Source organism: Balaenoptera physalus (genome assembly GCF_965194825.1).
Source record: "Balaenoptera physalus genome assembly, chromosome: 1".
NCBI lineage: Eukaryota > Metazoa > Chordata > Mammalia > Artiodactyla > Balaenopteridae > Balaenoptera > Balaenoptera physalus.
The window spans coordinates 26,488,691-26,509,651 of NC_138882.1; the positions used below are offsets into that span (position 1 = coordinate 26,488,691).

A 20,961-nucleotide genomic window follows, 5' to 3' on the forward strand; every position below is an offset into this window, starting at 1 on the left:
TTTCCATGCTAAGTATCTGTTGATCTAAAATACTTAAAAAATAACTTTGTGATGCTATATTTTATTTTTAGGTTAGTAGACTGTCATTGCATATCCTGAACTTGATATTTCCAACTGGATTCTAGTCTACGGTATATGAACCAAACAATTACTTTCCTCCTACAATATCACTTTAAAATCACTCTCAATACATATATTAATAAAAGTATTTTTATAAATTGTTTGCCCTAGTTCCTTACATCTTTGAAATTCTTCAGAGAAACAACCAACTATCTGTATGCGTGTGTGTGTGTGTGTGTGTGTGTGTGTGTATTTGAAGGGGAGGGGGGAGGAGGGGAGAGAGGAAGAGAGAGGGAGGGAGATGGATGTGGCTGCACTGGGTTATTTCCCACGTGACAACGATTTGCTTGAGCTGGGCAGCAGCTACTACTTTTAGTGAAGTGTGAGCACTCCAGTTTGCTATACTCAGCCCACTCAGCTAACCCCAACCCATTCAGACTTAATCTAAACTTAAACTTGAGCTATAGATTTTTTTAAATCATTGTAACTGAAGTAGTCTTCTTGTTTCTTTTCCTTATTGCGTATGTAGTTCTTTCCATTTGGAACCTCTTTCCCTATTGAAGACATTCTTCAGTGATCAATTCCAGTTCCATCTTTGCATGAAAACTCTTACAGTTTCTTATGATTGAAAATCTGGCTTGATATTGAATGGAGCAAAAAAGGGATTTGTTTGCTATGAACTGAAAAATGCCTCCTCAAGCACTGCTAAATCCAGAGGCTCAAGAGCTGTCATTAGGATCTGGTATCTCTCCATTGCTAGACTCTCTTTCCATGAGATGCCTCCGTTCTCAGATAGGCTCTCCCCTTGTGGTGGCAAGACAGTGGTCGCAGGCTCTAAGTTTTCATCCTCTCAGCTGCAAATCCAGCATGAAAAAGAACTTGTGTTTTTGGTGGCTTAAGCAAAATTCCCCAAGATTAGTGATGATTGTATCTAATTAGCATGGCTTGGGTCAGGAATGCTTTTTTGAACCATTTTCTGTAACCAGGAGGATGTAGTGTTTTCGATTTGCTCAGCCTAGGTCACGTGCCCACCCCTGCAGTTAGCTCCAAGGGACCAGGGAGACAGATAAAGGGGAAGAGATGATTACCAGAGGAATATGGGGATGAATGCTGGATGACAAAAATGGTACTTACCTTCACCTTCCTTGCTTGCCCTATTGCAAATTCTGTGTCCTTCTGCTAAACTTCTCTGATACTGATGATCAGCAGCACATATAATATTCTGCTTTGTATTATAGTCATTTGTTTATTAAGTTATTTGCCAGACATTTATTTAGTGCCAGTAATTTTGCAGGCATTGTGCAAGGGGATGGGAATACAAAGATAAAAAAGACACATCAGTTGCCCTTGGGGAATTCACAATACAATATGTATCATTTGTTTCTCAACTGGATTGTAAAGCTTAGGGTGTATCAGAAATATTATTGTGTTCCCTTATAGCATGTTACAATATTTTCCATAAAATAGACTATCGATAGATAGTATAAAGTTTGTGCATGCAGCTTATTAAAACATAGTTTCATTACTTCAAACTTGCTAGGTGAATGAATCTCAATTTGTGACCATCTTGTTTGTACTCATACCTGAAAAGCATTCCCACTATACCTGTATGCTTCTCCCTTGGCCTGGCAAGAAGCATGCTATCTCTTTGACAGGCTCCTATGGAGCTTGGTAATTCTTGTATCACAGTTACTTGTTGGTTTATCTTGGCTCCTGTAGTAGAACTGGATATTCCTGAGGGCAATGAATTGCTTAATACATGTTTGTTGATTTCATTCTGTTGAATGATGGAAATGTATGTGCTTTGATCGCGGGAAACAGTTTCAGTTTTTTCACTATCTCTTTATAGTTTATTTGTTCATAAGACTTTGTCAAGATTTTCCCTCAAGTTCTCATTTATGTTTAACAGGCAGATTGGGTTTTGTTCTTCATTCAGTTTTTTATGTGTACATTTTGAACTGGTATTATTTTAATACCTGTCACGAAGTCAGGGTTGGTATTAATAATCAGAGAGGACTTATATCTCTGGAAAGCTACAACTATCTTTAGGATGGGTAACATTATAGAGTTAAAATGAATTCCACTGACTGGCTGGGTGTTTTCTGTTATCCAATCTGAAGTTAACATCCCTCGTTTCTATTTTTTCTGCAATAAAATTCAGGCTTCTATTTCCTGAGGTCTTTGTAATTGCTAATGAAAAAAACTTGGTGTGCTTTGAGAAGGATAAGAGCCCAGATCGAATATTGGCCATATGCCAGGAACTGTTCCTTGCATATATTATCTTTTAAATCTTCCCAACAATTTTATGGGGGTAATACTATTATTATCCCTGTATTGTAGGAGGTAAACTGAGGCTTGGAAAGATGAAGGAACCTGCCCAGGGTCACTGACAGAATTGGGCCCCTAAACCATGTATCTGTCATTGCAGAGCCCATGGTGTTAACACCTGGAAAGCACAGAGGGCATTTAAAAACCCCAAATTCATACCTTACCACCCATTTCCCCCTCCCACCACCCTGAATGTTGATAGTATCTTCGTGCTGGTAATATATTAAAGATTTGCTGGACTACTTTTCTCACCAGTATTCCCAAGAAGAAAATTTTGTGTATTTCTTTTCATCTCTTGTGTAATAACAGTGGTAGAATATAGTCAACACATTACCTTTCATATCTCTAAGTATCTTTAATCCTTTGACACAAACAAAAGTCATTGTAATATATACAAATATGTATTTTTCAACTGTGGTAATAAATTTCATCACTTATTTCAAACATTTATTCAAGTGTTTAAAAAACTTTTATGTGCATTATAAAAAAATTAAAATCATCAATAAAAGTGCAGATCAGAAATTCAAGTGCCTCAGAAACCCTGCTTCTTAGAGACCACCGTTTCCATCATTCAGCAGACTGCTGTTGGGTCTATGTCTGTATCTATATCTAATATATACACTCCTGCATGCATACCATATCTAATTTTAACGGTTATATACTATTCCATGGTATGAAACATGGCAAAATGTAATTAACCAGTACCCTTTTGAGTTATGTCCATTTCTTTTTTTCATTGCATGGAACATCAGTATACATATATCTTTATACAATAAAGTTTTTTTTTTTTTGCATAGGATAAGTGAATAGAAATGAATTTCCCGAGGCATGTTTTGCATTTTTATATATGTTGTCAAATTGTATTCCAGTATATATTGTATTAACTTATACCCCATCAACACTGTATGAGTGCACTGTTTTTTTACAGCCTTGCTAGCATGAGATATTATCATTCTTTTTAATCCTTGTTCATCTTATAAATGCTGTAAATAATATCTCTTTGTAATTTTAATTTTAATTTCTTATGTTATTTAGTTCTGTTGCATTTTAAATCTTGAAATTTTGCATGATAAAACCTTGAGACTGACTCTTTCTCTGTGAAATTGAGGCCATGACAATTCTAAGCAGACCTAGACATTTTCTCTGGCTTTTAAAAGTAGAAATGTTTCTTCTTTCTTTACATGGTAGAGTCTTATATACAGGTAATATTGTATATTCTTGATGGTCCAGTCATTGTCACAACATTATGATAGCTTTTTGGACAGCCTTATTTTAAAAGCCATTAGGTGTAGAATGTTTTAACCTGGTGGGGTATATCTTTTACCTTTAGAGCAAAACTTCCATATCATCTCTGATATTTTGTGAAAGAATACCTGGAACTAAATGTGGCAGCCCCTATGTGATATCTGAAATTGTACTGTAAACACAGGAGAACCCCTATAGTATTCTCAGCTTTCTTCTTTACATTCAAGGACTTTGAATTTAAATCAGCCCATTAGGCATTAGTTGAGTTTGTAAGCTTTACTATGCTTTTTGGTTATAGGAGAAAATTAATATTCAATATTTAAATTTTTTTCCATTTACTACCTTTGTAGTGCTTGATATTACTATGCAGTTATATTTTATCCCTCCCCCCACTTTTTGCCTGCAGTAATAGGTGCTAATTATTATATTTTACCTCTGTAAGCATGTTCTTGCCTTTTAGGAATACTTCTCTTAGAAGTTCCTTCCTATTTCTCTTTGACTTTTGACAAAACTGTCTCTGAACCTGCAGGTTTAAATAGACAAAGGAAAAAGCCTATGTTGTTTATTGTCTTTCCAGAAGAGGGTGTAGCAAGAGAGGAAAAGAGCAACTGTACTATCCTATTCCTCTTCATATTTGGCATCTCTTAAAAATTACAGATGACGGAATACTCATCATATTGAAAAACACTCCTACACTTGTAATTCATAAATAATATTGGCAATTAAATCCAAGATGTTCTGTTAACAGGAACCAAAAAGTAAATCTGTCTCCCTCTAAAATATGAAGATCATTGTCCTATGAGACAAGGATGAACGGAGAAAACACATATTTAGGACTGAAATGGAAGTCTTGGAAGGAAAAATCTTTTAATTAAAAGCATTACTAATCTCAGATAGATTCAGAGCATCCTTTAATTGTTGCAATGGATCTATGGCATTTACGCATCAGAAAAAATAAACTAAATTTTGACATTTGATGCATGAGAAAATATTCTTTTTTTTTGCCAAGAAATTTATTTATACTGCCAGGATTTAAAAAAAAAAAAAAAAAGGATGGATTGCTGCTTCCTAGTACAAGTCACTAATTTCAAGTTTTTGCCTTTAAAAACAAATCTGCGGGCTTCCCTGGTGGCGCAATGGTTAAGAATCCACCTGCCAATGCAGGGGACATGGGTTCGAGCCCTGGTCCGGGAAGATCCCACATGCCGTGGAGCAACTAAGCCCGTGTGCCACAACTACTGAGCCTGCGCTCTAGAGCCCGTGAGCCACAACTACTGAAGCCCGTGCGCCTAGAGCCCGTGCTCCGCAACAAGAGAAGCCACCGTAATGAGAAGCCCGCGCACCGCAACGAAGAGTAGCCCCCGCTCGCCGCAACTAGAGAAAGCCTGCATGCAGCAACGAAGACCCAACACAGACAAAAATAATAAGTAAATTAAATAAATAAATTTATAAAAACAAAAACAAATCTGCTATTGTTTCTTTCACATAAGAATGGTTATTATATAATCCAGAAACACTGAGTTTTATTTGTTGAGGATTCTGATTTTAGTATTAAGCATGTAGAACATAGCAATGTTTGATGCACTGTTTCCATTTTCTCACTCTACCCTTTGAGGCTAGCTAGTTTCTGCCTCAGCTACTGTACTGAAAATGACTTCACTAATACAACCTAGTTACATCTGAAATGCAGATCCCAGTATGCCTTTTCTGTTGCTGTGTTCTGTTGAGCTCTTTGAGGCGTGTGTTGTTGACTGCTCTCTTCTTGAAACCCTCCTCTCATGACTTTCAAGACACTTTTGTCACCTTGTTTTTTTAAAATTCTACTGACCTTTAAATATTTGGTCTCCCTCAAGGTTTATCCTTGTTTCTCTTTATTAGTCTCTTTTTCACAATGTTTCCCTAAGGAGTATCATCCTCTTTTGTACATTCAGTTATTGCTTACTCACCGGTGAGTGAATCTTCGTCAATACTGCAGACAGCCCTCCTGAGTTCCAACCTTCTGTTCACAACTTCCGACTGTTTATCACATATCCCCACCTCATTATTCAGTCTTTCTAGAGCGTGGATGATTATCTAGCACTTTCCCTCAAATTTGTACTCACTCGTATATTTCCTTTACCATTTAATGTTATTATCCTTCATCTAAGTTCCTCAACCTAGAAACCTTTGGTCTTAACCTTAATCTCCATAATCTTTAAGAACAATAAGCAAAAGTGTGTAATCTGTGCTAGCTATAGTTGTTATTTAAGTTGTTAATATTTTGTTTGAATTTAATAAAATTTAAGATATTAGATTTTATGAAGTTTTCTGAAATCTTAACTGTGATTTTATTTTTTTAATTTTTAAAAATATTTATTTATTTACTTATTTATTTGACCGCCTTGGTCTTAGTTGCGGCATGCGGGATCTTTTTTGCAGCACGAGGGCTTATTTGCCCCGTGGCATGTGGGATCCTAGTTCCCTGACCAGGGATAGAACTCACGTCCCCTGCATTGGAAGGCGGATTCTTAACCACTGGACCACCAGGGAATTCCCTAACTGTGATTTTTAAAAAGATGTCTTTAGCCAGTCCTTTTCTTTAGCCAGTCCTTTTCAGGGAGGCTGGAGACACGTTCTATAATTTTATATTGAAAGTAGAGAGAAAGCATGGCTTATATAGAAAATTTGATTACACATAGTTTTCAGGATTGTATTTCAGAAAACAAACTAGTTATTTTATATATGAATATTTATATTTGTAAAAATAGATGCTATTATATATGATATAAATATATATTATAATAGTATATATAATGTAAATATATATTACCAAATCTGCACTGACTATTGAAGTTAAGTAAAGATCTGGCCAATGAAGAAAAAAATTTAATTCTGCATGCTGGTATTTTCTTACAAAACCAGTTTATTGTTGAAGCAGAGGGAGTGCAATTTTTATGCTGGTTGTCTTTGAGGACATTGAGCACGCATATGCTGTTCTGTAAAATCGTTACAAATAGACAAATGATTTGTTCACAGCTAAAGTTGTGGGGAAAATGTTATCATTTCTTGGATTGTTGTAGAAACAAGTATTAGAAAAGCTTTTACAGAAGAGAAAATCTATATGATTTTCATAGTCATGGCTGAGGCTTTGCTGATTGTGTGGAAATTGTCCTGTCTGCATAGGCAGTCTGTGTGTCCAGACTTCAAAATGGTCTAATTTTGAAGACCATTCAAAAATGATAACTTCCTTCCTTTTTTTATTTAGAATCAATTTATTTTGAATATGTCCTTCTGACATTTTCTAAATAAAAGTAGAAGGTTAAATCATCCAAGGATGTCCTAGAGTTCAAAATATACCCCTTCCCGCAACATATACACGCACACATACACACAAAACAAAACACCAAAATGAAACCTTTGAGCTTTCTGTGAGAAATTTAGTCTTGATAATTCATACTTCCTTTGAGGATTGATTTTGTTCTCCTTTTGATGAATTCTGACTTTCTTGTTCCATGGCTGTCATCTCAGTTGTTCAATGATTTATTTTTCTTACTCATAGAATTGAGTTTTCCAGATAATATAGCTATACCTTGTATTGGTGTCAAGGTCAAAATCTTTTAATTTTATTGATGGAACTGTTATTGTAACCTGAGGATCTCTTGCTGTATATTTAAATCATGTCATATTGCCTAAAAATGGTCATATCTTGGCTTTTGGTCCAGCAGATACTTTCATTAAATTCCTTTGCTACATCTAGTTTACTTTTCCTTGAGAGAAATATAACGGAATAATACCAGCATCATGATTGCAAATAGATTGTTACCATGGCAACCCGACAGTTTTTAATATTAGAATTTTCTTGTTAAAGCAAAACTTATGACATTGGGGACCTTTCCCTGACTATAAAAACTTTATGGTGTCTCTTCTAGTTGGCATTACCCTGTGTCGGGTAAGAAAACTGTTATTCTTTAACAAGAAAATAGTTAATTTAAACACTTTCTTTGCTCATTAACCCCTCAGCTACTATGTTAGGAAGACCTATGCTTTCTCAGCTGTAGTCCCATTCTTTGATGTAGGGTCTTTCATAATTAGGTGCCAGTGAGATTTGTAAGAGACAATAAGTAAAGAGAATCACAGTTTCATACTTGATACCAAAGAACTTTGCCACTGACTAACTGCATGAGTGGTCTTGGGAAAATTGCTTAGATTCCCTGGTGCTGGTTTTAAAAATTATACGTGGGAATATTAATCCCTGTCTTATTTGTCTTATGTGAAGTAATACATAAAATATTACTGCCTTTTATTTATAGCAGGGGTCCCCAACCCCCAGGCTGCCGACGGGTACTGGTCCGCGGCCTGTTAGGAACTGGGCCGCACGGCAGGAGGCGAGCAGCAGGCAGGCGAGGGAAGCTTCATCTGCCGCTCCCCATCGCTCCCCATAACTTGCATTACCGCCTGAACCATCCTTCCCCCCGCCACACACACACATCCGCCATCTGTGGAAAAATTGTCTTCCGTGAAACTGGTCCCTGGTGCCAAAAAGGTTGGGGACCGCTGATTAATAGTGAATATAGGGATAACTAATATGTTTACACCATATTGGGTTTATGTATTATCTCATTTAACTCCCACAATAACCCTGTGAAATAGATATATTACTCTCAATTTATATACGAAGACATTTATAAGCAGAGAGCTTAATTGGTTGGCACACAGATCTCACAACTATTAAATATCTAGGTGGATTTGGAAGAAAGAAAGAGTACTCTTTCTAGTTCCATTGCTTTCCCTGCTAATTCATGTGCCTACCATGGTAGCTGGCATATAGTTGACACTGGATATTTGTTGAATAAGTGAACAAAGCTGAGCTGAATACTTCTTGGAAATGTAAGACTCAGTAAGACTGACCACTTGTAGATAATTTCTTGAAGGAAATTAGAAATTAGTAATTCTTCAACAGGGCAGGCCCTATTTGTTTCTATATGTTTCTTTATAATCTCTCATTCATTAGGCCTTCATCAGACCTTGTGAGTTGTACTATGTGTCAGGGACTTAGGTATGCAGAGATGAGTAAGACAGCCTCTGTAGCCAGTGGTCTGGTTGATAATTTGGGTAGTCAGACCCTTTGGAGGGCACATGAACTCCTTCAAGTGTATATGATATTTCCATCAAGACAACTTTGTTATTAATGCCTAGAGACTGGTTCCTTCTTTGACCTTTTATTAGTATTTAAAAATAACAAGAAATATATGACTCTGAAGTTCTGAATAAATACAGTTTGACATAGACTTCTCAGGTGTTACAGCCATTATGCCAGCTGTGGAGTTCAAGCCAAATTATTATTTGTTCATCTTACATTCTTTTTTTTTTTTAACTTCCTTTATTAAAAGGAATTATAAGAATTAAGCGATGACATATTTTACAGGTGAACATCATAGCTTGTATCTACAAGAAGTATAAAAAAGATGCCCATGTTTTAATTCCTCTATTGCTACTTAACAGTTGTGAATATCAGCTCTAGGCCCTAAAAATCAAGATGAAGAATGAAATACTAAGGAAAAGCAACTTCTTCTTCATCACTGGGTATCATCTTACATTCTTTGAAAGCCGTTTATTGAGTGCCTGCTATGCTAGCCGATAAACTATTGGTTCATTTCCTCAAATATGAAGTCACAGTACTGTCTACTATTCATAGGGGGCTCTTGCCCTTAGAGCACATGGGAAGGGCATTACACTCAGGCTGTAGGTGCCTGGGAAGGCTCTGGGAGAGTCTTTGCAGCTAGATAAATTGGGGACAAAAGTTATCAGGCAGAGAAGCAGCATATACCAAGGCACAGATATACAAGATGTTGCTTTGGGGAAGCTGGCAAGCAATTTGGTATGCGCAGGAGGCAGGAACTTGGTTAGAAATGAGGCTAACGATAGGCTGGAGCCAAGGAGTTGGGCCTTATCTTGAGGGAGACCCATATACACATTCTTAAGTTGACAAGGGACATGGGATTTGGTGAGTGAGATGTGCACTTCAGAAAGCTCTTTCTTTCTCAGTTTGGAGGTTGTTTGGAAGGAGAGTAAAACAGACCAGGAGACTGCTGCAGTCATCAGGTCAAGAAATGATGTGGTCCTGAAGGTCTGGACAGTTGCAAGAGGCAAGGAGAGCCAGCAAGCAGTGGAGCACCTGCCTGCCTCTTCAGCTCAGTCTTCTCTGCTCACTTACACTTTCCATCTCAGCTGTCCTGGATCCCACGCAGTTCCAGAGTGCACCATGCTTCTTTGTTTCTCTCTGCCTTTACAGGTGTCATGCTATTGGTTTTTGGTGCCTTCCTCTCAGAACTTTAACCTGACCGATTTGTGTTTATTCCACAAATCTGTTCAAGCATCCACTGCTTTGTGAAGCCTTTCCCAGTTTACCCAAGAGGAACTCATGTTTCCACCTTTGGGCTCCCCCTATGTCATATACATACCTCTTTTCTGTACTTCTATTCATTCATTTGACAACTATTTATTTCACACTCCTATGTGCCAAGCACTGTTCTAAACAATGGGGAAATCAGTCAGTCCAAGCTTCTGAATTAATGAAGCTATCTAAGTTTAAAAAAAAAAAGCAGGATTTTGAGCAGAGAAATGATTTGATCTAATGTCTCTTTTAAAAGGGTCACTTTAAAAGGGTCACTCTGGTCAGAAAGAGAAAAACGAATATCGTATATTAATGCATATATGTGGAACCTAGAAAAATGGTACAGATGAACCGGTTTGCAGGGCAGAAATAGAGACACAGATGTAGAGAACAAACGTATGGACACCAAGGGGGGAAAGTGGCGGGGGTGGGGGGAGTGGTGTGTTGAATTGGGAGATTGGGATTGACATAGATACACTAATATGTATAAAATGGATAACTAATAAGAACCTGCTATATAAAAAATAAAATTCAAAAATTCAAAAAAAATTTAAAAAATAAAAAAGGGTAAAAAAAAAAAAAAAAAAAAAAAGAAATGATGTGGTCCTGTAGTCTGGCAGTAGTAGCCATGGCTGTGCGAAGGGAAGAGGGAAGTAACGCGAACATTTGAAGAAGGTAGAGTTGCTAGCGCTTGGGGACTGCCCGCTGTGGACGTATTAGAAAGAAAGAAAGGAGTCAGAGAGGGTGCTCACGTGTCTAACTCGGCAGACTTGAGGCGTGAGTGGCGGTACCTCAGGAAGACAGTGAGTACAGCCAGAGGAGTTGACAGTAGGGGAAGAGAGAAAGAGGAGAGGGAGTTGCATGTGTAGATCGTGAATTTCATTTTGGATGTGTTCAGTATGAGATGCTTGTGGGACATCCAGGTGGATGTGTTCTTAAGGGATCTGGATATGTGCGACTGAATCTCAAGAGTGATTTGAATAGGAAATTAAGACTTGAGAATATAGTATATATTCTCAAAAAATAGAGAGATGATCGCTTATTCTGTGGAGGTAGAAATAATACAGGGAGAGGGTGGAAACAATGAAGACAGGAACAGTATGGATGGAACCCTGTGGAACAGGAATATTTAAGAGGCTAATTGAAAAAAAAGAGAAGCCAGCAAAGGTGATTGATTGAGACGAAGAGTCAGAGGAAAACCTAGAGAGAAAGATGTCATAGAAACCAAGGGAGAAAAAACATGACATGATTGAAGTTAACAGTTTCATGCTGTAGAGAAGTCAATTAAGATGAAGACTGAAAAGTGTTAATTGATTTCAATAGTAAAGAATCCGGGCTTCCCTGGTGGCGCAGTGGTTGAGAATCTGCCTGCTAATGCAGGGGACACGGGTTCGAGCCCTGGTCTGGGAAGATCCCACATGCCGCGGAGCAACTAGGCCCGTGAGCCACAGCTACTGAGCCTGCGCGTCTGGAGCCTGTGCTCCGCAACAAGAGAGGCCGCGGTAATGAGAGGCCCGCGCACCGCGATGAAGAGTGGCCCCCACTTGCCGCAACTAGAGAAAGCCCTCGCACAGAAACGAAGACCCAACACAGCCAAAAATAAATAAATAAATAAAATTAAAAAAAAAAAATAGTAAAGAATCCTTTAGTGAGCTTTGCTAGAGCACCTCAGAGTCATGAGTGCTGGATCTTAAGAAATTGGGCTATGAATAAGAAATAAAGAATAGGATGGGGGTTAGAAAGGTAATAATAGTTTTTTGATTGGTTGGTTGTTTTAAAGAGTTTTGAACTTGGGGGCCAGTAAGGATGCATATTTTAAGGTAAGTGGAGGAGATGGTTATTAGTGATGAAGTGAGATTTCTGAGAAGGTGAGAACACAAACGTGTTCTAGTTTGTCCGCAGTGCTTTCCTAGTACAGATGCGGTAAGAAAGACAGGCAATTACTCACCAAGTGTGGCAGCTGAATTGTTTTTCTTTGTAGTCCTCCTCGATTTCGCCTTCAGGTTTTCTCAACTCAGGCTTCAGTTTTCAATCTTAATACCTAACATCAACTAAAATTACTTTCTTGAAAATGGTTATCCATTGACTTCTTTCCTTCTGTTTTATCATTTCCCCTCACCCCCACTCTCCCTGCCGGATATCCCTCTGTCTTTGCTCAGCCCCTTATAAGGTTGCAGACTGCTGTTTGGGCCTGACCTTTTTACCCCCGAGTGATCTCAAGTAATAGGTTGACAATACCTGCTCGCAGTACTTTGTGTAAGGGATACTTGTAATATGTCATACCGTTTACTGTGTCACATGGTTTATTATAGCACATACCTGCAAAAATTATACTGTACTGTGATGGAGTGACTAGTATGTTGGAGTAGATTTTTATTAGCAATATATTTGCCCATATAGTGATCATATCTTTTTAGTACGTGACAGTTATGGTAAGTTTAAGGTACAGACATATTGTTTAGTTGTGGGAGGTAGTAATGACTCCTTTGCTACCTACCTGTATGATAATCAAATTCATTTTTTTCCCAAGACCAATATTTTCTTCTTTCTACTGTAATTAGCTTTCTCTTTCTGCAAGTTAACTCTGATAATAAATACTGAATACTTGGCATGTTTTCTCAAGTATGAAAATAAAAACTTAAACGTAATGTGTAAATTACAGCTGAACATAGGTACAGACATATGGTTATTAGTGTTGCTTAAATCATTGGGACTTCTTGTCAACACTGTTACAAATGTTCCCAAAGGGCCTTCAAGTTGCTTCCTTTTCTGTCCCCTGTAAATAAAATAAATACATTTTAAAATGCATGAATTTCAAATTTGTTTTGCCCTTTATTTGGAGGTCCACATATAAACAGCAACAACTAGTACTGAGAAGTACACATGCACTGGGCTTGTTAGATGCCTCGCAGTCTCTAAACATTTGGTCTAGTGTTTCTGGCTAAAAGCCAGCAGCAAATTATACTTTCCGTGCAACTAAGTTCACTCTCTCAGTTCTCAGAGCGTGATCTGCAACATGTACTCATAAGACATCAAATCTGAATTGTAAATTTGTGTGTGAATATTATTTTACAAGTAGGCAGAAAAGAAACCAAAGGGGAACATTTTCCTAATTTGTTAGCAAGCTGTACACATAATTTGTAACTGATGCTCATCTTGACCATACAGTCAATAGTCTATAGTATATGGAAACACCAATAATTGTCAAATCTTTCTTTTCTTTTGATTAAAATCACTTATTAACCTACATATTTTCTGTTGTGCTTAAAAGCTTGCTTAATTGTACCATCATAAGACAACAAATAGTCTTACTTTTTAAACAGGGGAAGTTAGTTATTTTATAAAGTGGAAAATTGCCTGTTTAAAAAGAAGTATATGACCTCAGATTTATTATTACTTTTCTTTCAACTGCTCTGTATTTGGTGATAGATAGGGTAGTTGATGATGAAGATATCAGGGTGGTAAATTATGAAGATTGTGTGTCTAATTATGTGTGTTTACTCCAGAATAAAGCTAGATTCCCCCCCCTCCCCGCCACCCCCCCCCCCCCCCCCCAGTCTGGGCAAGGGAAAAGATGGAGTGGGAAAAAAAAGAGAATACTATAGAGTTTTCTTTATTTTGTGAGGTGTATGTGCTTTTGTTCCTTCTGTCTTGGTAGTTGTGGTATTGCTTATTAATATTAGGAAAACTGAACTCCTGACACTTGAAAGAAAAGCAGTGGAATGAAGAATCACCAAATGGCTGTGGCCTTGACAATGTATTGATGTATCTGAAACTCTCACCCTCTAAGTTAAAGTCAAAGTTAAGTCCTGAGGTTTCTTATAGGCCTGGTTTTAACATTAGACAAGCTTTTGTTTTTACAGGTGCACTTCATTTGTGAAGAAAATTCCTGTAGAAAAATCATACCTTTAGAGTTTATAATTTAAGAAATTAACCATATATTCTCTTTCTGGGAGCTTTTGCTCCCTCCCTTAAGCAGTTTCCTCTCTGCTCACATACCAATATAGTTAACTTTACTGTACTGCTTTTTCTTCTATAACTGGATCAATCACATAAGTTTTGAATATCATTCAAACATCCCCTTAAAGTATGGAAGAACGCACTTTTGGTCACCAAGGAGATGGCTTCTTTTAGATCAGTGTACTTGATTTTGCTAAGTTATCATTGTTTTCTCCCCATAGGCCCACACACCTATTGTGATAAATATACAGGTGATTCTCATCATCTGCATTGATAGTTTGGAAATTATTTTGAGCAGAGTGGCTCTCTATATTCATAATATTTGCAAGTGGCCCCAACTGAGGGAGGCTTCCATGTAACTACTGACCTGGGTCACCCTCGATTATTGCTTTGAAATCCTGTTGGTGAGTCTGTGGCCACTGCTAGAGGCCACGTAAAATCCCTTCCAACTACTAGCAGCTATGAATAATAGCACATTTACTGAGCATTTACTATGTGCTATGCACTGTGCTAAGCACTTTACTTGAATTATCTTGTAAAATATCCATTTGAGATCGGGGTCATTGGGTGGTAGGTTCACAAACACTGTTAGATCTGCAAAGAAAATGTAGTATCAAAGTACAATTTTCAAAAAGTTAGAACTTGACACACAGAAATACAGAAAGAAACATGTCAGTGATTTATTAACTTATTAACAAGGGAACCCGTAAAGGTTACTGCTGGTTCCAACATTAAAATATATACACACACACACACACACACACACACATATATCATGTCTATGTATATTGTATCTACATATACATATTGTATCTACATATACTTATTATGTCTACATATATACAAACATTTATATATATATATGATAAGATTTCTAGGTTGGAGACAAAGCTGGTAATGTTCTACAGTCAGTAAAACTATAACTTTTAGGGTTATTATTTCTCTTGGACCCAAACCTACAAGTAACTTGCAGTTCCGCAGTGTCTGCACTCTAATGGAAAAGTACATGACAAAGTCAAATGCAGGGACATTCTTCTAGAGAATTAAATAAACCTTGGGTCAGCCTATTAAATGGTACCCCAATATGACACTGAAAGAACGTGTGGCTCTCTCACCTTTTGCTTTTTTTCAATTTTTGGGTAATTTTAATAACAATGGCTTCTTTCTATTCTATAATTCCTCACTTGGTCTCCACCTCAGCCTGGATGGGGTAGGGGTAGGGTGGAGGCATGCACACAACTAGGACAAACTTGGCAAGTCATGGTACTTCTGTTTCTTCTAGTTTCGTTTCTCTTGGGTAGCGCAGCTTCTTTCGGGTAAGTGCTCAACCCTTGGCGTCTTCTCCTTCCTGTGCTCTCCGTGACTGTGGGAACGTGGCTGTCCTTTGGACCTATTGGTTTCTGCTCCCGGTGGTTTACATAGTCTGGTCCCTGACTGGCCTTGGCTCCTGTTCTTGTGATCTCTCCGCTCTGGCCCCAGTCTCCTACTTGCAGCCATCCTGCCCCAGTTTCCACATTCCTCCACAGGGTCACAAGATCCTCTGCACAGTCTACACACATGGCTGTAGGGGGCCAGGAGGGCACTGCCGGGTTTTCCTTCCTGTTCTGTGTTGGTCACAGTTTTGAATCAAATGGGAGGTTTCTCTTAGAGCTGTCATTCCAAAGCCAGGCTACATATCAGAGTCACCTGACGGTGCTTTAAATATATTATCAATGCCTGAGTGCCTCGCCCCAGACCAATCAACATGGGTGGGGGTGCGGTCAGGTGTATGAGGTCACGGGGTGGGGGGAGGGGAAGCTGGGGCGAGGTGAGAGCGTGGCACGGACGTGTACACACTACCAAATGGAAAATAGCCAGCTAGTGGGAAGCAGCCGCAGAGCACAGGGAGATCAGCTCGGTGCTTTGTGACCACCTAGAGGGGTGGGATAGGGAGGGTGGGAGGGAGACGCAAGAGGGAGGGGATATGGGTACATATGTATATGTATAGCTGATTCAGTTTGTTATACAGCAGAAACTAACACACCATTGTAAAGCGATTATACTCCAATAAAGATGTTTAAAAAAAAGTTCCGAAGGTGGCCCAGGTGGTTCTAATGTGCAGCAATGCCCAGGGAATCAGGTCACCACCAGTGCTGAGGTTCTTGTGCCTTCTTCATCCCTAATTGTTAAAACTGCAGTTTAAAGAATTTAGAAAACACAGTCTCTCCTGACAAGACTTGGCTTTCAGTAACGTTGTCTTGCGGTTTATTTAAAATCATGGTTTCTGGGTTTCAAAACTGATTATTGAGGCTTTCTCTTTGTATTCGGGTTTCAACAAACTTGAATATCCCTTAATATGCCCTTAATATTCAACAAACTTAAATATTCCAAAATGCAGGCAGGGTCAGGTCCAGGGAAACAGAAAAAATCAAAGCTAACTGAAGCAAAGAAAGTGGTAACTGAAGCAAAGATAGATTTAGTATAACTTGCTCGAAGTCACTTAGCAAGGGATGGAACTGGAATTTGAACCAGATCTTCCAGCCGTGTTTGGACAGGGAAGTAAGTTCTTCCGGTGTCCTGACTCAACAGATAGGATGCCAAATACATTTGTGGAAAGTATAAACTATTATAAACTATTAGATTAGTGATTAGATCATAAGCTTGTAATGAAACTATAAAATGAAATCTTGAGCTCCTCTGACCTAATCATTACTCAAAATAGCATTTATCTGAGAAAAACATTTCTAAGTTAGAATAGCTTTGGACTGTAAATATCAGACTTTTGGGGTTTGTCTTTATTAATATTTTCTTATTAATTAATATTCATGGAGTTCTAAAATGATTGTTGCTTTTTAAAATGTGATTTTATTATGTCTTGGGATCAAGTATTTTCCAAAGATGTACCATTCCCCTTTTATAATGATGGTCAGTGGTAACAAATTTTCCCATTTGAATTTGTAATTCAAAAAGTCTGACTACCAAACATTTGAGAGGCAACAAATCTACTCTTTAGTCAACAAATATTGAGTGTCTGGTATGTGCCAGGCCGTCTGCTAGGTGCTGAATGTACTGAGATGATCAGAAACAATGTCCCCGTATTCATAGCTATATTGGTACATTATTACTACATACAAATTTCTATTTTTTCTATTCAACTCTCTATATAAGGAGTTGGTAGAAAACAAGCACTAACAGTCTCAGAATGTGAGTACAGAACTTGTATAGGTCTTGTGTTATACTCAAATTTACACTGAGTGAAAACTTGGGGAATTAATTTGTATGGCAAAATTTCAATCAATTTGTACTTCCGAAGATGGTGGAAAATACTTGCTTGTAAGAGGCATTGTTGGGGGCAGGTTGGTGATTTATGATGGTCAGGTTAAACAAACAAAAAAATGCTTGCAAGTGTTAGAAGGCAAGGTTTTATTCCTATTCTTCATTAAGCTTTTTGTGGGGGAGAGACTTCACTTTAGAGTCAGAAACCCCAGATGATGGAAGATTTGCTCGCATTTCATGATACGAGGAGAATTCATCTTGTAGACCAGGTGACTCTTGGAATATGCTGCAGATGGCCAAAAGGAAGCTGAAAGACTTCTGAGTCTGCTGCTCTCTTTGTTCTGCATTTACAACACGATACCAGATGCTAGATGCAGAAGTACTGCAACATCTCCTTATTGGGAAATCTTAAGCTAACAGCTAAAGTATTGCTGACATGCAGCATCTGACAGCCTTATATGCCAGTGTGCAGCATGTTCACCAACACTCTGATACTGTCTCTGAGGAAGTGCTTAAGGCTGCACGTGACATGGAATGCACCTCTCTAGCAAAATTTCATTTCTAAGAAGTACATGTAGTCTTCTTCTTCAAGAGTAATCTATGTTTAAAACAATTTTTCTACTGGTTGGTTTGCTATTTTATTTAAATATTGATGTGCTGGATTTAAATGCTTGACATGAATCTGATATAAACACCTCCTTTTGTTATTTTTTAATCAATTATTGGAAAATGGACTGTTGTGAATGGTGTATCTGAAGGTTGTGTATAGTTACAGTTGTCGTGGGGTCTGAAATCTGGAATGTGCTCCGGTCTTTGTTTATGACTGGATAGTGTGAAGAGTGGGAGATATACATTCTAAAGATATGGCAAGCAGACAACCTTGTAGATTTCTGTGAGTGCTGTAAGCTTTATGTACAAATGATCTTGTGCTTTTGATCTTATGGGTGTGACCATTATATTTTTTTCTGGTCTCACAGAAGATGGTGTCATTTAGGGACCAGTGGGGCAGAATATTTCAATTTGGACCACATTGGTTAATTTGAGACCTCTAGTTACCAAAATAAGACATAATCATAAATATTATATATGAACAGGAGCTTCATTTATGTATGAACAGAGGATCATTTCTTGAGGTGCTGATTATTGGCAAGAAGGGGAAAGGAAGGAAGGGAGGGTAAAATAGACTCATTTAATACATTCAGAGCCCAGCTTAGCCAGAGTGAGGATTCAGAGGTCCTATCTCTTTGTTAAGATCGAGTCGAAGGCAAGACTTTAGGAGGGAAGTCATATAGGGGTTGTAATAATGGTTATAGCTTATGCTTATTGAACACTTATGTACCACGTAGTACGCTAAGCTCTTTGCATGTGATAGCTTGGTTTTACAAAGGTAATCTTACTATATTTGATTTAGAAAAGTAGGGGACTTGCCCACGATTACAGTTGTGGAACTTCGATCTGAACCCAGGGCTCATAAGCTTGACCAACTGCTTTGTATTTTCTGGGAGCTAATGTTCCCACAGTAAACTTTAGATTTTTACAGTGGCTGTTGTTGAGAAGAACCCTGCTTCCTCTGTCTCATGTTTTACTGTACTAGGGAAGGTGCAGGAAGAGGGGGTTAAATTCCAGTCCCTTTTAAGGAATGATTTTGCAGCAGTGGTTTGGTGTAGGGTAGGACAACATAGAAAGTATTGACAATACTGAGACTCTGGGGTTATTCATTCCTGTTTGGGGAGAGAGATTGCATCCTCGGTTTTACCTTAAATCATTAACAAGCACAACAAACCAGATTCATGTATAATCTTTTCTATGTGGTTTTTGACTGTTCAGTTATTTTAGTCATGAATACATTTTTACCATTTTTCCCCATAACATATGTTGAAGCAGAAGTCTCATCTGCTAGAAGCAGTATTAAAAGTGCTTACATAACAATAATGTTGATGCACAAGATCATTTGTATCCAAACAAAGAAGTTTAACCACTGTACTTCATTTATCTTCATCTGTCTCTAAGTGACAAGAAAAGAGATGTTGAAAAATAAGGGGAGATAGGAAAAGAAAACATACATTAACTTCTTGGGAACATAGTAGAATTTTTGAATCTCTACATTGTGTTTGTTTTCATGATTCTCTTCTTTTCATGGTATTCTTCTTTTTTCTTTTCTTCTTTTCCTTCCTCTTAATAGGTTTCAGGTTCTATTAAAGTCCAGCACCTGTGTATGTCATCATCTTCTGATGCTGGAGTCCTTTTTCTATTTGGTGTTTAACTGGATAGTGTTAAGCTCTGTTTCCATAACATTCTGTTTAACTCATGTCTTGGGATTTTCTCGTTTTCTTGCCACAGTTGAGTATGGGTGTCTATGTTCAGCAATCAAAACTTTTTTTCTCCTCTTTTTTCCTCCACTACTTCCTCATACTATGAGCTTAAGCACAGGTCATGCTCATAGTATGCATTTAGAAGCCACATTTGTTCAATATTATCTCCATTCATATATCATGCAGACATTTTTTTGAGTACATACTATATGCTAGGTACTGGAGATGTGCTAGGTTCTGGGGATACAAAAATGAAAATGACATGATCCCCTATGCTTAAGATGCTGATTTTCTTGTAGAGGAGAAACATCTGTTTAAAACAAAAACATTGTAGTGTAGTATACAGCTTTCCTCATCTATGAACTAAGCATAAGCATAAATATAACTGTTTCATAGAGTTATCAAGTGAGGTGAATATGATAGTGTCTGGAAAACACCTAGCCGCAGTCCCTGGCACATAGGAGATCATTAGTAAATGGCAGCCATTATTATTCATGAAGTACAATGGGTTCCTAAAGAAGAAGGAGATAAAATTTTCCTGGGCTTGTTCAGTAAAGAATCTTAAGTGAACTCAAGCCCATGAGGCAGGCTATACCACCAGCTCTATGGTAGCCCTACTTCCTTCTTACTTTTGTAGTATCCAATCATATGCTAGAATTTAATTCTCAAATGTATCTTTTTAATGACTGGTAAGTGCCTGTGAGTACCTGGAGGGCAGGTGCTGTACTTCTAAGTATCTCTGCTTTTCTGTGTTCTTCCAGAAATGTGTGAGTGTTTGTTAAATGAATGAATTTGTAGAATAAATCAGTAGGTTCTAGGAAACCCTTCTGTGGAACACTAGGGTGATTTTAATTGCTAGGTCTTTGCAAATAAAATAGCCAGACTGAAGCAGTCATCTTTCCACTTGAAATTGTGGTAGTAGCCGTTCTTTTCCTTTGTCATGTTTTTGATATGGGAATCTGATCAAATGCAGTTTCAACTATAGGATGCAGTTTGGTGTTGTCGTATCTGACAAATGCAGAAAAGATGAGGCCAGCAGGGGTCAGTTTAATACCAGCTTAAGTTGCAAATACAGTACTTTTTTACTTCTCTGTAAACTGGAATGAGAATAGAAACTGAAATGTACAGTCCAAATGTAAGGTTTTTAATACCAAGCTATAGGTAGAGAATTGCCAAAAAATTAGGTAGGAATATTTAACCATTTTTAATGAATGATAAAGACTACTAGTGACACAAGATGAACGATGGAAAGTAGATGGTTTAGCTCTCTTTTTTCTGACGTGGCAGCATAGGACTTTCAACCAAAGTTATTTTCCTCTCTGACTGTTCTTTGTTGGCATATGCCGGGAAAAGCCTGGAAATATCATGTGCATTCCTTTGATCTTAGTTACTTGGTAGGCTTTATAATGTAATACTTTAATTTATGCC

General features: G+C 37.8%; 1 protein-coding gene and 1 long non-coding RNA gene across 3 annotated transcripts in view; one reads left to right on the forward strand and one right to left on the reverse strand.

The window, feature by feature from the left end:
* Nucleotides 1–8,044, reverse strand: part of LOC309665180 — a 160,950-nt gene extending 152,906 nt beyond the window's left edge. The window contains exon 1 of the long non-coding RNA XR_014266267.1: nt 4,067–8,044. This is a non-coding gene — a long non-coding RNA (uncharacterized lncRNA). The remainder of the gene's footprint in view (nt 1–4,066) is intronic.
* The window catches only part of SMYD3 (SET and MYND domain containing 3), a 711,581-nt gene that overhangs the window by 219,716 nt on the left and 470,904 nt on the right, over nt 1–20,961 (forward strand). The gene's annotated exons all lie outside the window — the stretch shown is intronic.